Genomic DNA, 20477 nt, shown 5'->3' on the forward strand with positions numbered 1-20477 from the left:
GCAGACCATAAAAGTACTTTGATACGGGATTACATCACTGCAAATACTTCTTTACAATCCTAATGGATTCTAAGAGTCACTGTCATTCCAGTGTCGTGATAGCAATATTTCCCAGATGACTCTCTCTTCATGTACCAGGCGCCGAAAGGGTGTTGTTCCATGGTAATTCTTAATGGTGTGCTGTTGTGGTTTAATGTGGCTGACCTGGTTGCCTCTTACCATTGATGTGTATAGTAAGGATTTACAAGCTGATACCCAACCTGTTTGGCTACATCATAAATGCATTTACCTTGGCCATCAAGTCCTAGAGTGGGGCTTGAACCCAGAACTTTTGCTTGAGATGCAGGGACACTACCTACTGTGCCGCAAGACTTCCACCTTACAATAAGGTATAAATATTGGAGTTACTTTCTTTGAAATGCTTGTTTATGAATGTCTACTGCATCCCTTCCTGGTATTGCTGCCTTCAGGATGCAGAGGAGATTTACCAGGATGTTGCCCAGCCTGGAGAGCTTCAGGGCTAAGTAAAATTGGACAGACTGGAGTTGTTTTCCTTGGAGCAGAGGAGACTGAGGGGGAGGGGGTCATAATTGAGGTGTGGGGCATAGACAGGGCAGACGGAAACATTTCCCCTTGATAGAGGAATCGATGACCGGGGGCTTAGATTCATGGTAAGGCGTAGAAGGTTTGGAGGTTATGTGAGGAGAAGCGTTTTCACCAAGGGTGATGAGAATCTGGAACTCACTGCCTGTAAGGGTGGGAGGGGCAGAAACTCTCACGACATTTAAGTGTGCACTTGCAGTGCCAAAGTAGACATAGTCATGGGCCAAGTGCTAGGAAATGGGGCTAAAATAGTTAGGGGCTATTTTTGATGAGTGCAGACTTCAAGGATTTGAATGCATGTTATACTGAAATAGTCTTCTGGGCTTCTGGATTGTTCGATTATCAGAACCATCACAGTGCTAATCCTCCTTTTATATGTGGTGGATTTAACTGAAACAAATGGAGTAACATGTTTTGTTTGCCCATTGAGACTTTATTAGAAACACCGGTCCAGCTTTTCAGCCAAAATGGTTATGATAACTCATTCGCTATTTAAAAATTCATTCATAAGTTTGAACTTTGCTGGAAAGGCTGCATTTATATCCCACCACTACTTGTCCTTGAGATGCTGGTGCCTGCTTCTCGAGTCATCTCAGTCCATGTGGTATGTGTTCAGCCACAGTACCCTTAAGGAGAGAGTTCCAGGACTTTGGCCCAGCAACAGTGAAGGAATGACGATATATTTCCAAGTCAGGATGGCGAGTGCCTTGCAGGGGACCTTGCAGGTGGTGGTGTTTGCATATATCTGCTGCTATTGACCTTCTAGGTACTGGAAGTTTGGAAGTTGCTGTCTGAGGACCCTGGTGAATTGCTTGCAGTGTATCTTGGTAGACACTGCAGCCAGTGTTTACCAGTGATGGAGAGAGTAAGTGTTGAAGGTGTTAAATGGAATGCTGATCAAGTTGGTGTTTTATCCCTGGATGGTGTTGAGCTTCCTTTAAGTGATGCACCCAATGGAGAGTATTCTGTCACACTCCTGACTAATGCCTGGCCAATGGCAGACAGGTTTTGAAGTTGAACGTGAGTTCCCCACAGTAGACTTGCTCTTTCTCTTATATTTACATGATTGATCCTGTTATCTGTACCCAGATGTTGATACAGCGATGGTCATGCCATTGAACATCAAGAGCAGGTGGTTGCTTTCTTGTTGGAGATGGCCGTTGCCTGGCAGTTGTGTAGTGCCACTTATCAGCTGAAGTCTAGGTCTTGCCTTTCCCTATGCAAGCAAGGCCTGCTCTAGAAATAGCCTCAAATAGCCCTGAACATTGGTACAACCAATGGCAAATATCCCCACCTCTGACCTTATGATGAAAGGAAGCTGATAGGCAGAGTAGCTAAAGATGGTTTGGCCACTTTTAATGGAGAAAGACTACATGAGGCTCTTGTGTTGCAGTAGTAATGTCAGGCCAGAAGATCTAGGTTCAAGTCCTACCTCTGCCCCAGAGGCGAGTAATAACTAACATCCCAAAAATATCTGGAGGAAGAGTGCAGAAAGCTTGTAGCACTTAGGAACTTGGGACACCTTGTTGCTGAATCACAAAAAGCTAGTATCCAAGTTCAGCAAGTAATAGGGAACGCAAATGGAATATTGACCTTTATTTTGAAGGGAATAGAGTATAAGAAAAACAGGGAAGTTTTGCCTAAACTCTAAAAGGCACTAGTCAGAACGTACCTAGAATACTCTGAACACTAAAATTTTAGAGTAGATTTGTAGCTCGGGTTGTGGTTGGTTGGCTCGCTGAGCTGGTTCGTTGTTGTTCCGCAGACGTTTCATTACCCTCCTGGGTAACATCATCAGTGCAGCTTCTGATGAAGCGCTGTTGTGTTTTCCCGCCTGTTATTTAAACTCTGGGGCCTGTTGAGCTGGATTACCTCACTTCCCGTTTTCCTTCGCAATGGAGTGTATATGGGGTCGAGTTCTATGTGTTTGACCTGGGACAAGCAAAGCAGAGACAAGCACAGGAGTTCCTAGAAGCCTGGTACTCCACAAAGAAAGCCATCAACAAACACACAGAACTCGACCCCATGTACACTCCATTGCGAAGGAAAACCGGAAGTGAGGTAATCCAGCTCAATGGACTCCAGACTTTAAATACCAGGCGGGAAAACACAACGGTGACTCATCGGAGGCTGCACTGATGATATTACCCAGCAGGGTAATGAAACGTCTGCAGAACAATGAACCAGCTCAGCGAGCCAACCAACCACAACATACTCTGAACAGTTTTGGTCCCCATATCTAACGAAGGATATCCTAGCATTGGAGACAGTCCAGAGAAGAGTGATTCAAGATACTGAAGGATTTTCTCATGTTGAGGAAATTGGACCCGTACTCTCTGGAGTTTAGAAGAGTGAGAGGTCACCTTATTGAAATATTTAAGATTCTTAAGGGGCTTGACATGGGTAGATGTGGAACAACAGTTTCTCCTTCTGGGTGAACCTAGGACAGAGGGCATAACCTCAAAATAACGAATGGCTCATCTAAGGCAGAGATGAGGAAGAATTTCTTCTTACAGAATGTAGTGAATCAGTGGAACTCTTTCCTGCAGAGCAAAGATGAGGCTGGGCTGTAAACATATGCAAGGCTGACCTGATATCATAAGACTTCATCTTTTGTGGGGTCAAAATTGAGGTGTCCCAGGGTCACTGCCTTTGGACAGTTCCATCACCTCTGGCAGGTCTGTCTTGCAAGTGGAACAGGCTATACCCAGGAATGGTAATGGAGGTGTCTGGAATGTTGTAAGGTAGGATTTGGTGAGTGTAGCTCTGTCAGGTAGCTGCTCAACTCATCTGAACAGGTTTCCAGATTGTGTCACAAGTCGCCAAATGTTAGTGAAGAGGATTTTACTGGGCAATTGCTGTGGGTCAAGAGTCACATGTAGGCCAGATCAGATAAGGATGGCAGACTTCCTTCCTTGAAGAACATTGACGTACTTGATAGGTTTAATTCCATGATTATTATTTTAATCTTGCCCCAAGGTAATTGTCTTTGTATTCCTTGCTTCTTTCAAACCAAGCTGTGATCTTCTTTCATGGGTGTGAGTGGCTGGGAGAAGTTCTTCAGCCAGATTATTCTCCCGTCCTTGTCTGGTCTGGCCTACATGTGATTCTAGACCCACAGTAATTGCCCAGTCAACCCTGCAAAATCCTAAAATTAATGGTAGTTGTTTTTTCCCTAGGATGGGGGATTTCAAGACTAGGGGCACATTTTGAGGGGAGAAGAGAGAGACGAGGCAATTTTTTTACATCAATGGTGGTCTTGTGTGTGGAATGAACTTCCTGAGGAAGTGGTGGATATGGGTACGATTACAACATTTTAAAGACATTTGGATAAGTACATGAATACAAAAGGTTTGGAGGGATATGGGCCAGGAGCAGGCACATGGGACTAGTTTAGTTTGGGATTATGTTCAGCATGGACTGGTTGGACTGAAGGGTCTGTTTCTGTGCTGTATGACTCTATGAATGAGGAGCAGGAACCGTAGAACCCTGCTTCATAAAGCTGAAGAAAAAGTTTGTTCCATGTATACCCACTTTTCAATACGGGCAATATGAAAGTCTCACTTCTGCAGCAATAACCACACTGTTCGTGTAGGCAGTTAAGATCCAATAATGCTACAATTTAACATGAGCTTGTTATTTTTATTTTGAACATAATTGTTGTTAAAATAATTCACTGTTTATTCTAAAACATATCTGTGAGTAGGCTTATAATTACAGTTTGTCTTTGTCCTTGTTCTAACAACATACTTGTACTGTATTTAGTCAGTCAAAGTCAATACAAGAACGCCTCATGAATGTATCACTGCTATAAATATTGGCAAGTGGTTCCAGGATTTTAAGTATGCAGTGGTGATCATTAATGGGGGAAAAGGCTTGCTTTTTATGTTTTGATGAATGCTTAAGATGGTCACAATGTCATTTATGAGGGACTTTAGAAATCCATATCACTCAAACCAGCCTTCCATCCACTGACTCCATCTGTACTTCCCACTGCCTCGGGAAAGCACCCAACATCATCAAAGACCCTTCCCACCGCAGTTATACTGTCTTCCACCTCGTTTCATCAGGCAGAGGATATGAAAGTTTGTATATATGTGCAGACGGATTCAAGAACAGCTTCTTCTCCACTGTTAACAGATTTCTGAATGGACCCCTCAAATTTTAAATCTAATGTTGATCTCGCTCTTTGTGCACTTTCTCTGCAGCCGTAACATTGTATTCCTCGCTCTGTTCGATTACCCTAGTGTACTTTGTATGGTATGATCTGCCTGTACTGCACACAAAACAAAACTTTTCACTGTACCCAGGTACACGTGACATTAATAAATCAAATCAAATCAAATCAGCAGAACCTCTACTGACATTAATTCTGACACAAAAGGAGATTGAGGAGAATTCAGGAATGTGGTTTCAGATATCAGAGAAAGATACTTGCTCGTTAAAGAAGAAATTTGACAGATTATGAATGGAATAATCAGAAACTGAGAACTTAATGAATAGCTCACTGAGAGAATCAGATATAAAAAGGAATGCAGCAGTTTTTTTTTATTCTTTAGTGGAAAAGAGGGCATTGTTGATCAGCCCAGAAGTTGTCCTACATCTCTGATTGATTGCCCCTAAACTGATTGGCTTGTTTGGCCATTTCAAAGGGCAGTTTGGACGTGACCACATTGCTATGGTTCTGCAGTCATATTTAGGCCAGATCAGCCAGGTGATAGACAATACCACTACATCACTGCTTCCCCTGTTCTCCTAATTAAGACATAAGGGGTAAATTTTATCTTGACTCAGGACCTGAGTCCACAAACTTCCTGCACAGAGATAGAAATGACAACACTGAGCAGCAGTGACACTGACATGTGTGCTGTTACTACATATTAGTCAATAACCTTTCTGTGGCTGCATTTGACAAGACCGTCCCAACACCCATGAAATTGTCCCAGTAGCAAAACCCTAAAGTGCTCTTGCAAGTTATTCAGCTCCTCATTAACTTTTTCTCCTTTAAAATCTGTTTCAGGACTGTGGACATTCCTGTGGTTTGTAGGCTTCTGTTTTTTGGAAAATCAATGGCAGCTCACTTCATTAAAGGACCTTCCCCTTAACCAAGGTGCTGACGCTGCTCGAGCTGCCATAGCCTTCTCCTTCTTTTCCATTCTGTCCTGGGTAAGTTCTACCAAGTGTTTCCGGTGCCATGTATTCTGAGTGCGCTTGCATCTGGAGTTAAAACTGTGCTCCTGTTTGTCCTGTCAAAATGCAGCAGGGAATCCAAAACCTGTATTCTCAGTATTCTGGGTTTAAGTTCTGCAATTGTCTCTCAAAATGTTTTAAATGTTGTTGATTCAGTTGATTTGGTTTTGAAGTGCTCGCAGGAAAAGTGATTGAGAGTATGATAATACGACACACTCTGTACAGTAAAGAAAATCACAAGAAGTAGGAGCAGCAATTCGGCCCCTTGACCCTGCTCTGCTACTCAATATGATCATGGCCAATCTCATCCCGGCCTCAACTCCACTTTCCTGCCTTTAATCCATTGCTGATTAAAAATATGCCTGTCTCCTCCTCAAATTTACCCAGTGGCCCAGCACCCACTGCGTTCTGGGGTAGTAAACACCACAGATTCATGACACTTTGAGAGAAGTAATTTCTCCTCCTCTCTGTTTTAAATCTGCTGCCCCTTGGCCCAAAACTACGACGGCTTATTCTAGATTGCCCCACAAGGGGAAAACATCCTCTCTCTGTCCACTTTGTCAACCAACTTTAGCATTCCATACACTTCAGTTAGATCGAGTATAGGAGTTGGGAGGTCATGTTGTAGCTGTACAGGATATTCGTGAGGCCACTTTTGGAATACTGCATTCACACGTAGTCACCTTGCTGTAGGTGGTTATGTAGAAGATATGTTATTTAATTTGAAAGGGTTCAGAAAAGATTTACAAGGATGTTGCCAGGGTTGGAGGGTTTGAGCTATAGGGAGAGGCTGAATAGGTGGAGCTATTTTCCCTGGAACGTCGGAGGCTGAGGGAGTGACATTATAGAGGTTTATAAAATCATGAGGGGCATGGATAGGGTAAATAGTCAAGGTCTTTTCCCCCGAGGTGGGGGAGTCCAAAACTAGACAGCATAGGTTTAAGGTGAGAGGAGAAAGATTTAAAAGGGACCTAAGGAGCAACTTTTTCACGCAGAGGGTGATGTGTGTATGGAATGATTTGCCAGAGGAAGTGGTGGAGGCTGGTACAATTACAACATTTAAAAGGCATCTGGATGGGTATATGAATAGGAAGGGTTTAGAGGGATATGGGCCAAATGCTGGCAAACGGGACTAGATTAGTTTAGGATATCGGGTCGGCATGGACGAATTGGACCGAATCTGTTTCCATGCTGTACAACTCTGACTCTATGACTTCCCTCCTCCTTCCAGGGATTATTGCCTAAACTGCTCAATCTCTCTTCTTAAATCAAATCCCTCGTCCACCCCTCAAAGTCTGAATCTTCAGAAGGTAGGATGTATTTAACCATATCTTCTACATAACGACCTCCTTTTGAAATCATCTTTCTGCTGCCACTAAAGTGTAATATCCCACATTTTTATTTAATGTTTCTTTCAAAATAAATCTTATTTTAACACAAAAAAAAATGAGCTTGGCACAACTTGGCTTGCTTTGTCAAAAGCTCTTTCTTCTGCACTCACCTTGGCTTAACACTGGTGATAGGTTTTTATTGTTCGGTGTGTCCTTTTATAAACCTGAATATTTGGTTTTTTTTTCTCTTTTCCCAAATCTTCCTTCTCCTCCTGATGGCAATGATTCTTTCATTGCATATTTTGGCGGGTATTGTCAGTTCTCCAACGTACTGGGTCATCATGGGTGGCATGGTGGCTCATTCTCCAGTGACTGTCTGTGTGGAGTTTGCACGTTCTTCCTGTGTCTGAGTGGGTTTCCTCCCAAAGTCCAAGGATGTGAAGGTTAGGTGGATTGCCCAAGCTAAATTGTCCTGTAGTGTTCAGAGCTGTGTAGGCTCAGTGGATTAGCCATGGGAACTACAGGGTTACAGGGACAGAGTAGGGGATAGGTCTGTGTGGGATGCCCTATGGAGGTTTGGTGTGAATTCGATGGGCCGAATGGTCCGCTTCCACAGTGTAAGGATGTTACGATCATCAGCAGTGAGAGCACAGGTTGGGAAACAAAACTGCAACAACCCTCCAATCCATATAGCCATAAGTAACACGGTGAACAGTGCGTGCATGGACTGATGTTTGTACAGTTTTTAATGCTGTACCAGTCTGGAAAAGGGGGTACTATTACCCTCAGGGAAATGTATGAGTCTTTAATAAATGATGCAATAGTGGAGCATTTAGAAATACATGACATAATCAAACAGAGTCAGCATGGCTTCACAAAGGGGAAATCATGCCTGAAATATTTAATACACTTCTTTGAGGAAGTAACAAGCAGGATAGATAAAGGGAAACCAGTAGATGTGAAATATTTGGATTTCCAAAAGGTGTTTCATAAGGTATCGCACATAAGGCTATTCATTAAGATAAGAGCCATGGCGTTTGGGGTAGTAATTTTGCGTATATAGAGGATTGGCTAATCAATATAACACAGGGTGGCTCTCAGTTCCAGGGACCTGGGTTCGATTCCAGCCTTGGGCGACTGTCTGTGTGGAGTTTGCACGATCTCCCTGTGTCTGCGTGGGATCCTCCAGGTGCTCCAGTTTCTTCCCATAATCTAAAGAAGTGCAGACTAGGTGGATTGGCCATGCTCAATTGCTCGTAGTATTCAGGGATGTGCAGGCTAGGTAGGTTAGCCATGGGAACTGCAGGGTTACATGGAGAAGGTAGGGGGATGGGGGTGAGTCAGTGTGGATGTGATGGGCCAAATGGCCTGCTTCCATACTGTAGGGATTCAATGATTATCACCAATTTTGTGAATGACACAAAAATAGATGGGAAGGCAAGTGTTGAGGATGACAGAGTCTGCAGAGAGATATAGACAGGTTAAGTCCGCGGGCAAAAACTTAGCAAATGGAATATCATGTGAGAAAATGTAAGATTATGCTTTTTGGCAGGAAGAATAGAAGAGCTGAATATTTAAATGAAGAAAGAATACATAAGGCTACAGCATAAAGAGATTTTAGACTCCTCATGAATGATACGTTAAAAATTAGCATACAGGTCACAGCGCCAGGGACCTGGGTTCGATTCCACCCTCGGGCGACTGTCTGTGTGGAGTTTGCATGTTCTCCCTGTGTCTGTGTGGGTTTCCTCCAGGTGCTCCGGTTTCCTCCCACAGTCCAAAGATGTGCAGGTTAGGTGGATTGGCCATGCTAAATTGCCTGTAGTGTTAAGGGGTGTGTGGGTTACAGGGGGATGTGTCAGGGTGGGATGCTCCAAGGGTCGGTGTGGACTTGTTCGGCCGAAGGGCCTGTTTCCGCACTGTAGGGATTTTATGATCAGCAGCTAATAGGTTAGACAAATGGAATATTGGCCTTTATTTCAAAGGGAATGGAATATATAAATAGGGAAGTCTTACCAAAGCTAAACTAGTCAATAGTTAGACCACAGCTGGAAAACTGTAAACTATTTGGGTCCTTTTATCTAAGGAAACATATACTGGCATTGTACGCAGTCTATAGAAGGTTCAGTTGATTGATCCTGGGTATGGAGGCATTTTCTTTTGAGAGATTGAGTATTTGAGCCTGAATTCATTGAGTTTAGAAGAGTGAGAGACAACCTCATTAAAACATTTGAGGCTCTTGGAGAACGTGGCAGTGTAGATGCAGAGAGGTTGTTTCCCCTCGTGGGAGAGTCTAGGACCAGAGACTATAACCTGGGAGTAAGGGGTCACCAAGGTACGTCAGAGGTGAGGAGGAATTTCTTCTCCCAGAGAGTAATGAATCTGTGAAATTCTTTATTCCAGAGGCCTGTCAAGACTTGTTCACTAGTATATCCAAGGCTGAGTTAGGCAGATTTTTAATCAGGAAGCGGAATCAAGGGTTGTAGGGAAAAGGCAGGAGAGTGAAATTGAGGATTATTAGATCAGCCATGATCTCATTGACTGGGGGAGCAGGCTCAATGGGCTGAGTATCCTACTTCTCTTTCTACATCTTATGGCTTATTGTACAAAAAAGAATCAAATAAAATTCAGCCCTTAAAAATCTGGGTTATTCTCAGTCATTTTTCTTCAAGGCAGAGTCATTTCACAGAATTTGCAATTTATGGGCATTCTGAGATCTAAAAAACAGAACTTAAGATCAAAACAGAGTCACAACAGATGCACGAGTGTGTATGTAATATCTGTACATTTCTGTTATTTGGAATTGATACCTGTTCTTCCATCACGTTTTGTTTTCAGGGTTACCTGACTCTCTTTGCCTTCAACAAATTTAAAAATCTAGGATTTGTGGAAGATGTCGAAAGGCTTGTACCTCAGCCTTCAGCATCTGCACAAGTGTAGACTTGTCTTTACAAACTGACGACTCTCTCCCCCTTACAGTATACCGTTTTAACATCATTAACACATGAGATGATCTTTAAATTATTAATAATGTCTTTTTTCAGACAGTGCTGTAATGAGACCAGGTAATGAGCTGCTCAGTGCCTGATATCCTGCCTAACCCAGACACTTAATTGTGTCGACAGCTTGATTTTTTAATACATTTTACAATTGGTTGACTTCATTTCTTGCGAGCTGAAACACCAACTTAACCACATCAGACTTCCTCAAAACAAGTTTGGAATTTGAAACTTCCTTTAGCTTTTGAGGGGGGGGAAAAAAGACTGAGAAAACAAAAGAATAAGGGAAATGTATTTGTTTTCACAGTTTTGTGTTAATAACCACCCACAAAAGTGGAAGAATGTCAGACACAATGGATTGTTGTAATTAAATCACGTATAATAAAGATTCGGGTTCTATAAATTATCCATTTGGGATGAGCTTATTACCTTGTGCTGGAATTGGAATCATTTGAATCGTCATTTTTTTATTTTTAGCACTTTGCCAAAGCTCAACCTGTCCGTCTAACCCTTTTACAAACTTGTGCCAAAATTGGGAGAGTTTGCTGAGGGGGTATTCAGGGTGTCTTTGTCATGAACACGAAATCATATATATTTTAATCTCGTAATTTCTACAAGTCATCCTCTGGTTTCAAATCTTTACCAGTTTCTTTTAAATAGTTTAAGCTTCAAACTGAAACAGCTTAGTTTAGCTTAGGTTGAGTGCAGCTTTTTATTGAAAGAAGTCACTCACAGGATATGTTTGTCATTGGCCAAGCCAACATTGCCCATTGCTAGTTACTCTTTACACAGTGATGCTGGCCAATCCTCTTGAACCCTTGCAGTCCATACAGTGTAGGGCAGAAGTTCCAGATTTTGACCCAGCAACAGTGAATGAATGGTCACATATTTCCAAATCAGAACTTGTGAGAGGACTGAGGAGGTGATGCTATTCCTACGCATTTGCTGCCTTCGTGTTTTCAAGTGATAGAGGTCACAAGTCTGGGAGATGGCATCAAAGATGCTCAGACAGTCAACTCCAGTAGATCTTGTTTATGTTACACACCGCAGCCACAACGTTACTAGTAGCGGAGGGAGTGAATGCATAATGTCAACAATGGATTGCCAATCAGGAGAGATTGGTGTCTAAGTACTGATTTGGAAAGTGGACAATATTCTGTCACACTCCTGACATGTACCTCATAGGTAGTGGACAGGTTTTGGGAAGTCAGGAGGTGAATTATTTATCAGAGAATTTACAGCCTCCGACTAGCTCTTGTGGCCGGATTTATTTGGCTGATCCAGTTCACTTTCTGGTCAATAGTAACCCTCAGGATGTTGATTGTAGGGGATGTGGTGTTAAATGTCAAGAGAAGGTGTTCAAACTGTCACTCGTTGAAGATAGCCTTTATCACTTGTGTGATAAAGACATTTATTTACCGCTTATCAGCCCAGGTCTGAATGTTGTCCTGTCTTGCTGCATATACAGTCAGAATTGAGTATGTTCACGGATGTTTTTGTTTGATGTTCAGCATCATTTATGACTCCTCAGATACTGAAGCATGCTCAGATGCAACAAGATCTTCTCAATATTCAGGGCATGGTTGATAAGTGAAGCAATTCCTCCTCATCTCAGTCCTAACTGGCTAAGGGCAGGGACAATAGATGGTAATCAGCAGGTGGTTTCCTTGTCCCTGTTTAACCTGATGCACTGAAACTTCATGATGTCCAGAGTCAATGTTGTGAACTCCAGGAATCATTGCCTCCTCACTGTACATCACTGTACTCCCATTTCTGGAGGGTCTGTCCTTGGGGAAGACATAGCCAAGGATTGCACTGGCCAAGTTGAGGATGACAGACTGAAAGATATGATTTGGAGGCAACATCTTTCTCAGATTGCTACTCAACCAGTTTATCTGACACCTTTCCCAATTTTGGCGCAAGTTTGCAGGGTTTGGTGAGGAAGATGCAGGGTCGATTGGACAGGGTGTCTTTGTCATGGCTACAAAATTGTATGTATTTCAATCTAGTAATTTCCATGTCATTCCCTGATTGGTGTCGATCTGCCCTATGTTTTCCAGCTATGGTAGACATGATGTGTAGGTGCTGGCGTTGGACTGAGGTGGAGAAAGTCAGAAGTCACATGACACCAAGTTATAGTCCAACAAGTTTATTTGAAATCACAAGCTTTAAGAGCGCTGCTCCTTCGTCAGGTCACCCGACGAAGGAGCAGCGCTTTGAAAGCTTGTGATTTTAAATAAACCTGTTGGACTGTAACCTGGCATCATGTGACTTCTAGCTATGATAGAATGATAGCTAACCAAGCATCCCAATAGATGTTTTATCCTAGTATTGTTTTCTGTGAAGAATAAGCAATAATTTAAAAATGAGTTACTGCTGGAATTTCGCTGACGGAAAATTGAATTGCTTTTCAAACCAACATGGTTTAAAAAATTTTTAAGTTCATAAAATGTATTAAGTAAATGTGACATTTGAATGTGCTACTAATGGTCTGTCTTGGCTAGATGTTGTGTAATTTCTGACCATGCCCACCCCAGTCGCACACTAACACCTCCACATCTTGGTCAGATATAAGGTGTGATAAGAGTTTCCACAAAAGTACAGAACTAAAATCCTCTTGTGTTTTGGGTTATTCAATCCATCTCATTAATTTATTTTCAGTGTAGCAGTGACCTATGATTCAACTTAGTGTCTGCGCAAAGAAATTATAATGATCCAATTGTCTTTTCCTTTATGAAATTGATAGCTAACATCTTGCTTGTCCAATGTAAATTGAGTTCCATGTCATGCAGACAATGCACCCCTAGACTATGCAATCAATATCCTCACATCAAAGTTGGCATGCACTGACACGACAATAGATCAATGAAGTTAAAATATAAATATAATAGCTAATAATCAACATGTTTCAGTGTGTTTAGGTAGAAACCGAATTCCAGACATAGTTGATGAAAATAAGAGATCAGCTGTTGCACTTTAGCTTGTAAAATTATCTAAACTTCATTCGGATCACTGCATTGCTATTTTGTGATGGCTATACCTTTATTGCCTGTGATTGCAGATTAATTTTTCCAAGCCATTGTTACATGCATATACAAAACAAGATTGAAGTCCTAAACCAGAACAAAACCATGAATGAATTAGCAAACTCTATAATCTCCACATAATCAGCCCCTGTCGGATAATAATGAGCAACAACATGATTTGACTAACAGAATCATCCCCTTTGTATTAACTGCATAACTTTACAATGCTACGCCTACTCGGTTCTAGTTACAGTACACTAACAAGCATTTCTTAGTCCTTATTTTAATTAATCTCATTAAAGGCTGGCCTAACCCTGAAGGCATGGCAGAGGTACCTCCTGGGGGCTGACTCATCCCTGTTCTCCCAAGATCAGTTGGACACTGGCCATCCTCCATACAGCACCGGAATTGAAAACGCAGACACCTTTCAGAGTCCACCGTTTGCTGAAAACCTGGATGCAGTCTCCTCGGGATATCAGATGCCCCCATATTAAAGGCTGAAGGCCTTGCTTGACGTTTTAAAAACCACAGTGTCCCTTACTTTGGCCTAGATAGTTTTCCGATCCAGCCTATCAAATATCTGATCCGATCTCATTGCCTCTGCCTATCATCCGAGCCCTTTGCTCAAGCTGCGAGATGCGAGGTCAGCCGAAAAGCACCTGGTCGACTTTCTTGGTCAGTGATTGTGGGTGATTTTCACAAAGATTAAGTAAAATGTTTCAATAGTCTTGAAGGATTTTATCAAGATGCATTGGAGATTTGATATTTAAACTGAAAGCTATGTGGGCCAATGAAAAAGGGATGCTGGAATACAGATATTTTATCTGTGGTGCAGTGTTGTTCACTGGTTGGTTAGCTGCAAGAGTACTAAAGTGCTGTTGAAGATCATTAGGCTTTTCGTGTGCTAAACTGATGTAAGGTAACCTTTCTTTTAGATAATAGTGCAGTGTACTCACTATATTAGTGGTGTTGTCATTCCTGTATTAATTGTAGTATGCAAGTTGGAAAAGCAGCCTCTTCCAACATCAAAGCATTTATTTAGTGTTCTTAGAAACCTTCTTCAATTTATTTGCCGTACCTGTGAGCTCATGATTAGCTGTTCCACAACATGTGCCAGATTATCTAGTTGTGTGTAACTGTATAAAGCTTTAACTTGTTAATCTTCAGAGCTAAGTGGGGATGTGAACTTAATCTGTACTCCTGCTTCCGTTTAATTGCATTGGTGACAAACTTATAAACATGAATAGAAGAACTTCAAAACAAGTCTGCTGCACCTTTCAATCGGTACCATCGGAAATATTTTCAAATACACTTTTATACCTGTGAGTGCAGATGTCTTACGATACAAATGAACAGCATATTACTCAAAAGTGGTATTGGTTGTAACTTCAGTAAAACTTAGTGCCCCTCACTATATAATCTAAGGTTCGTTGTGTGTCTTTTGTATAGTGTAATCATTCTTATTATAGGTTACTTAATGGAATTGGACATAAGCAAATTTAGAGTAAATTGTGGATAACCAGAGGGTTAAACTCACTGCATACCAAGGGACAGGGTCTTTAGGACCTCCCCGAGTGCGCCCAAATTATTCAGAAAATGTGGCGTCAAAGTGTGCTTGAACCCTTCTGACTAGGAACATCTGAATGTAATTATGTACGAGACATCCTTTTGAGATGTGTATGTATACTGCCAGTCAGGTAAGTCTCAACTTACAAATTGAACTTTAGCCTTTTCACCAGCATGAAAGCTTTGTATAACAAAATAATGCCAGAACAATAAAAAGTGCAATTTTGACTTTGTTACTATCCCTGTGAGGGAGCCATAAACCAAAATATAGAAATTGACCAAATGACACGCACCCCTCACACCTCCATCGCCCAAAAAAAACTGAAGAAATTCTCAAAATAAAAACTGAAAGAACTGCGGATGCTGTAAATCAGTCACTCAACCCAAAGTGTTAACTCTGGTTTCTCTCCATAGATGCTGCCAGACCAGCTGAACTTTTCCAGCAATTTCTGTTTTTGTTGTTGAAGAAATTATCAACAAGATTTCACTCACTTATAGCTTTTACATTAATGTGATGCAAATTACACAGGCTAATTTATACTTTAAATAAGAAGGTAAATTTCACTTTAAATAGCTGATATACCAGATATATTTTGCATGACCATAATCAATCACATCACCCCCACTCCCTGCAACAATGCAATACTATTTGCTTCTCGTTACACAACATTCTGTACTTTATCCATATAGAGGAGGTCCGGGAAACAATACAACAGGTTTCATCTTTGAATTTCACAGGTATGATTATCATCAGTAAGGCACACTTCTACAAGCCTTTTTTTTTTTTAGATCATAACATTCCTGATGGTGTAAATTTCCAGAGTTCTTTTTCAACTGACCCAATAGCACCCTAATTCACAGTTTGTCCGCTTGTCGGAAAATGCCCAGTTCCTTTGTGTATCCGAGCTATTCCCGGAGCTTTCCAATCCTAACCCTTTTAGCCAGCTCAGAGTACCTGTCAGAATCCCTGCCTCCTTTACTACCAAACAGAAAAGACTCTTTTCTTGTAGCATAGCTGCTTTGTTTTGTGATAAACAGCTTATTTTCCTTACTTCTACAAAGCCAAACTTAAGTAAATATTCTTTGATTGTATAAATGTTTTATAAAGGGTAATAAAAATTGCCACTCATCTAATAGATAAAACTTGACTGTTTCTGTAAAAACATTGTTAAGGACACGGTTTGCCTGCATCGGCTGCAGTAGTGTATTAACACATTAGTCAAAATAACTCCTATCTATTAGAAACAGCAAATCGACGCATCATCTGCCATACAAGTCCCGAAGGCCAATAAAGTGCAAGGAATTTTTTAAAAAAACAGCAATCTCAGGAAACATTCTTAGGAGATTTCGACCTGACTTCAAATGCTTTCAAGTGAATTTGTAGAGCCTTACGTTACAGATAACACATCCATAAATAGCATAAAAAATTCTTTAAGACATACCCTTTCACATTAGTCACTTGTTTGCATTAAGGGGTATGGAAAAGAGTGTTCCACCCTTCCCAAAGATCAGATTTCTTTCCTCTTGCAAATAGAGTGAATAAACATATATGCCAAAAGTTTGGTCAGCACCTTCTAGCACTCTTTGCATCCATTGTAACCCTGGATAAGATATTCGACATGTTTATCAATTTCTACATGAATATATTTTAACTGTGTTTCTACCTTATTGTAATTGTGCATTCATGTTTTCTGACCTAATCTGAATACATGGCAAGTCTGAGAGACAATATCCTTTATAAAGGTGATGTTGCGGATTGAATTTGCGATAAATATCAACGACTTCTCCACCCCCGCCCCCCCTCACACAACCGTGGTTTGTGGTAGCAGCTTCCACTTTGCTAAACCTTCCATCTTTATGTTCCTTTCTCCTAATATTGTCCCAGTTGGAAAGAAGCAACACCCCAGCAGTAATCCTATATTGCAATTCATTTTTGTAGTTTCTGAGACAGGTGTCTCCAAAAGTGGTAGCGAGTACAATTAGTCAAACAGAATGTTAGTGGCTATGAAGTAAGGGAAAGTTTGCCAGGAAACCAATATAGAAGCTGCTTCTCTCTGAAACTACTTTTAGACTGCAGCTGGAAAGTGCCAGTAACAATTTGTAAGGTTTTATTTTAAACAAAGCTGCAAATTAACATCACAGTGAGATTTGAAATGAATAATAGCTATTAACATGCCACCGAATTTATCCTTTAATTTCATTATCTCACAGAAATACATGTGAAGTTTTTCTTTTGGGACTATTTTATTCACACACGTGATTGTAGCCGATTGGATAGGTATCACTATCCATCAAACCTATTCCTGGAGCAATGTGACCTATGATTTTTACCCTGTAAATGATGACGTTTGTTGTCACAGTAATCCTGTTCCGAGCTTAATTCCAAAATCCTCTGGAAATTAATTTAAAGATACTGCAGTGAGTGTAATGACAGTTCAGGGACCTGAGAAGCAAATTAGTCATATGATGTACCTCATCTGCATGAATTAAGTATTGGGCATGACCTGACTTGTAGATATCTGAGTCTTAAACCTGAGCACTTGATCAGAAAGTTAAGTTAAGGAGGCAGTCAGCTACTGTTTTCAGGAACATTCTAAGTCACAGTTTTCTTTTAATTAACTTACCTAGATGCTGAAACTAGTAACTACCAAAAATTGCGGCAAATGTAGACGTCTTTTGCCCTTTTCATGGATGTGAAATGGGAGGGAGAAAATGATCCAATTTCTGGAATTATATCCCACATTTCAGTAACATCTGAGGCCCATCTGTACTTCCAGCACATATTGGATTGGGTCATGGTCTGACCAGTTTCCATAAAGGTAGTGTTTAAGACCAATAATGTTAAGACAAGTTTTTTTTTTTATTATGGTATTACCTTTGTGTGGTGCAGAATGAGCAGGAGTACTGCTGACTACACAGCTTATCTGCGGAACCTTGAAGGGCTCTTGTGACATAGCGGTAGTGTCCCTACTTCTGTGCCAGGTGGTCGGGGTTCGAATCCCACCTGCTCCAGAGCAGTGTTATCTAACATTGATGAATAATTCAAACCCAGAAGAGATTCCAATGAGGACAGAAATATCAATATGTGGGAATTCATCTCCTTATTCCTTTCTCTTCCCATGTACAAGCAATGCTTCCCAGGTCATCCCTGTGGCAACCCCAACTTGGTGTTAGCTAAGAATTGTTTTTTTTTTAAAAATCATGGAACAGCAGAGCTTTTGATTAACTTGAATCGATTACTTTGAAATTACATATTTGAATGCAGTCATCTGCACAATATTTTTTCAGTCTTGAGTGGCTACAATACCAGCAAATGTGCAGTCATCACTGATTTAATGGGGACTGAACCTTACAATAATCACCTTTTCCTGGATTTTTTTGTTCATAAACAGGATGAGGGCATCACTGGTTAGTCCAGCATTTCTTGCCCATCCCTAATTGCCCAGAGGACAGCTCAGAGTCAACCACATTGCTGTGGCTCTAGAATCACATGTAGGCCAGACCAGGTAAGGATGGCAGTTTCCTTCCCTAAAGGACATAGGGAACCAGATGGGTTTTTTCCAACAATCAACAATGGATTCATGGTCATCATTAGACTCTTGAACTCAAATAAAAAAATTTAGTATTAAATTCCACCATCTGCCTTGCGAGGATTTGAACATGGGTCCCAGGAGCATTACCTGGGTTTCTGGATTAACAGTCCAGCAATAATACCACTACGCTATACTAGCCATTTTGGCATGTAGATCGTTGCAAATGTCCCAGGAAATTGCCAGGCAGCATGAGTACCGATGTAACTCACTCGCACCTTTATTTCCTGGTGCACTCCAACAGTAACAACTGACATGCCATTTAGCATCATCAAATTCCTTTGCTCCAGAATAAAGATGAAACTGTATTTTCCCGTTTGGATCCTGTTCAGGGTGAGCCACTGTTAAGTTGATTGACTGTGAAGATGAATTCAGCTCTCCTCCCTCCATTGACTGCATATGCATTGAATTCGAAATCCTTATTCTTGTTTTTAAATGCCGCAGGACAAGCTCATCCCACTCTGTCCCTGTAATGTCCTCCATTGCTGTTTTCAGTTCTGACATTCTGTGTACTTATGCCTTTCCCCTACTGCAGTATCAATGACATATGTCTAAACTCTGAAACGCTCCTTCAGATTGCCACTTTAGGAAGACTCCTCTCAAAATTGAACTCCTTGATGCCTTGAGTCATTTCCCATTCCTTTACTTGTACAACCCAATGCCTTCTTCCCTGTTCTACTCTACAGAGCACCTTTTGAACATTTACTCTTAAGTGCTTGAAAAGTGAAAGTTCTTGATAGCTTCTTAAAGCTTTGTTAGTTTGCCTTTAAGTTTCTGTAAGCTGTTTACCATAGTGCCAAAACCAGAAAGCACTTAGAGTCATCTTTGAGTGTTCATTAACATAAGCCATTTGTTGTAGTGAATAAATTCTTGTGGGTCAAATTCCACTGTGTGTTACACTTATCCCAAGAATAGAGCCTGAGTAACTGCTTATTGGATAATTGTAAAGCTTTTGCTTAACCCTTCATGACCTCTATTTGTACAGTCGTGCTTTTATTGGTGCACTGCATTGTCTGAACTTTCTGTTACTTTCCTTGTGTAGCTGGCTGACAAAAGCCACAAACTAATTGTTGCCAAACTCAAGCACTTGGTGATATTTCATGGATAAGTGCAAATTCTGTTATTGTTTTGTTCTATATTGCTGCAGCATAACGAAGATGTACGAAACGGCCACGTTGTCACAAACAACTTTGTAGTTTCATGTTTCACTTGTATTTTCTTCTTAATTTCAATTGTTTTCTCTGAGTTAAAGGTTTCCGTTTTGAAACCATCAAGCTGAAGCCACAATTACGTGGAACACCACCCATCCAATTAAAAGTCCATTGAAATTCCACAATGAGTATGCGGACTGAGAATTCAGTGTAAGAAAAAATAACTTAGCCTTTTTGTTTAGAAAGAAATGTAACCAAATGGGTTGATTGATTAATGAGAAAAGGATAAATAATTCCAACCCAGAAGAGATTCCAATGAGGCAAGCTGGTGTACTTTGTGGTAAACCCCTCTTCACTGAAGATCACAGTCATAAAGTATGGTACAGTAACAGTGATGTTTATACTGTGTTAAAATGTACAAAATGAGTGTATGGCAAAAAAAGTACAAAAATTTAAAAGTGAATCGACTGTATTTACATTTTTGTTTACTTGTTCTCAAAGAACAATGTTCTGTTATTGTGACGATCAGTAACCTTGTGCTGGTGTACAATGAATTCTCAATAAAGACGTGTCAGTGCACATAAATAATGGCTGTTGGACTCTTTTTTTTTTATTGTAGATCCCTCTTGTTTTTCCTCTAGACTCTGGTTTGGAACACATTTGGGATCATATCCGTTTTGGATCATTATTCTAACTCCGAAATCCATGTAGTTGTAGTTTCTGAAAGCCCGCACTGAGATCAATGAGAGGACAATTGGAATTGTGTGAAAGCATCAGGTTCGAGGTCGATGGCCTGCTCTTTCTTAAAATCCAAAAAGAACACAAAGAGACCATTTGGCCCATTATGTGACTGCCAGCCATTGGTTCAGCCCTGCAGAGTGGAATGCTTTTTGGATGGTTGGTGCACACTTGATGGGCCGATGGCCTCTTTCCATACTGTGGAGATTCTATGACCTCCGTAGCTATTCCCCAATCACCCTGCAGTCTTTGACCTTCCTGGTTAAAAGCTCAAATATAGAAT

General features: G+C 40.9%; 1 long non-coding RNA gene across 1 annotated transcript; it reads left to right on the plus strand.

Annotated features, from left to right (window-relative positions):
- Positions 1 to 5623: 5623 nt before the first annotated feature.
- On the plus strand, positions 5624 to 20041 carry LOC109917884. Its single transcript, XR_007264367.1, has 2 exons — positions 5624 to 5769; positions 13452 to 20041. It is a non-coding gene; the product is annotated as an uncharacterized LOC109917884 (long non-coding RNA).
- Positions 20042 to 20477: the final 436 nt, after the last annotated feature.

Source organism: Rhincodon typus, chromosome 21 (genome assembly GCF_021869965.1).
Source record: "Rhincodon typus isolate 14 chromosome 21, sRhiTyp1.1, whole genome shotgun sequence".
Taxonomy (NCBI): domain Eukaryota; kingdom Metazoa; phylum Chordata; class Chondrichthyes; order Orectolobiformes; family Rhincodontidae; genus Rhincodon; species Rhincodon typus.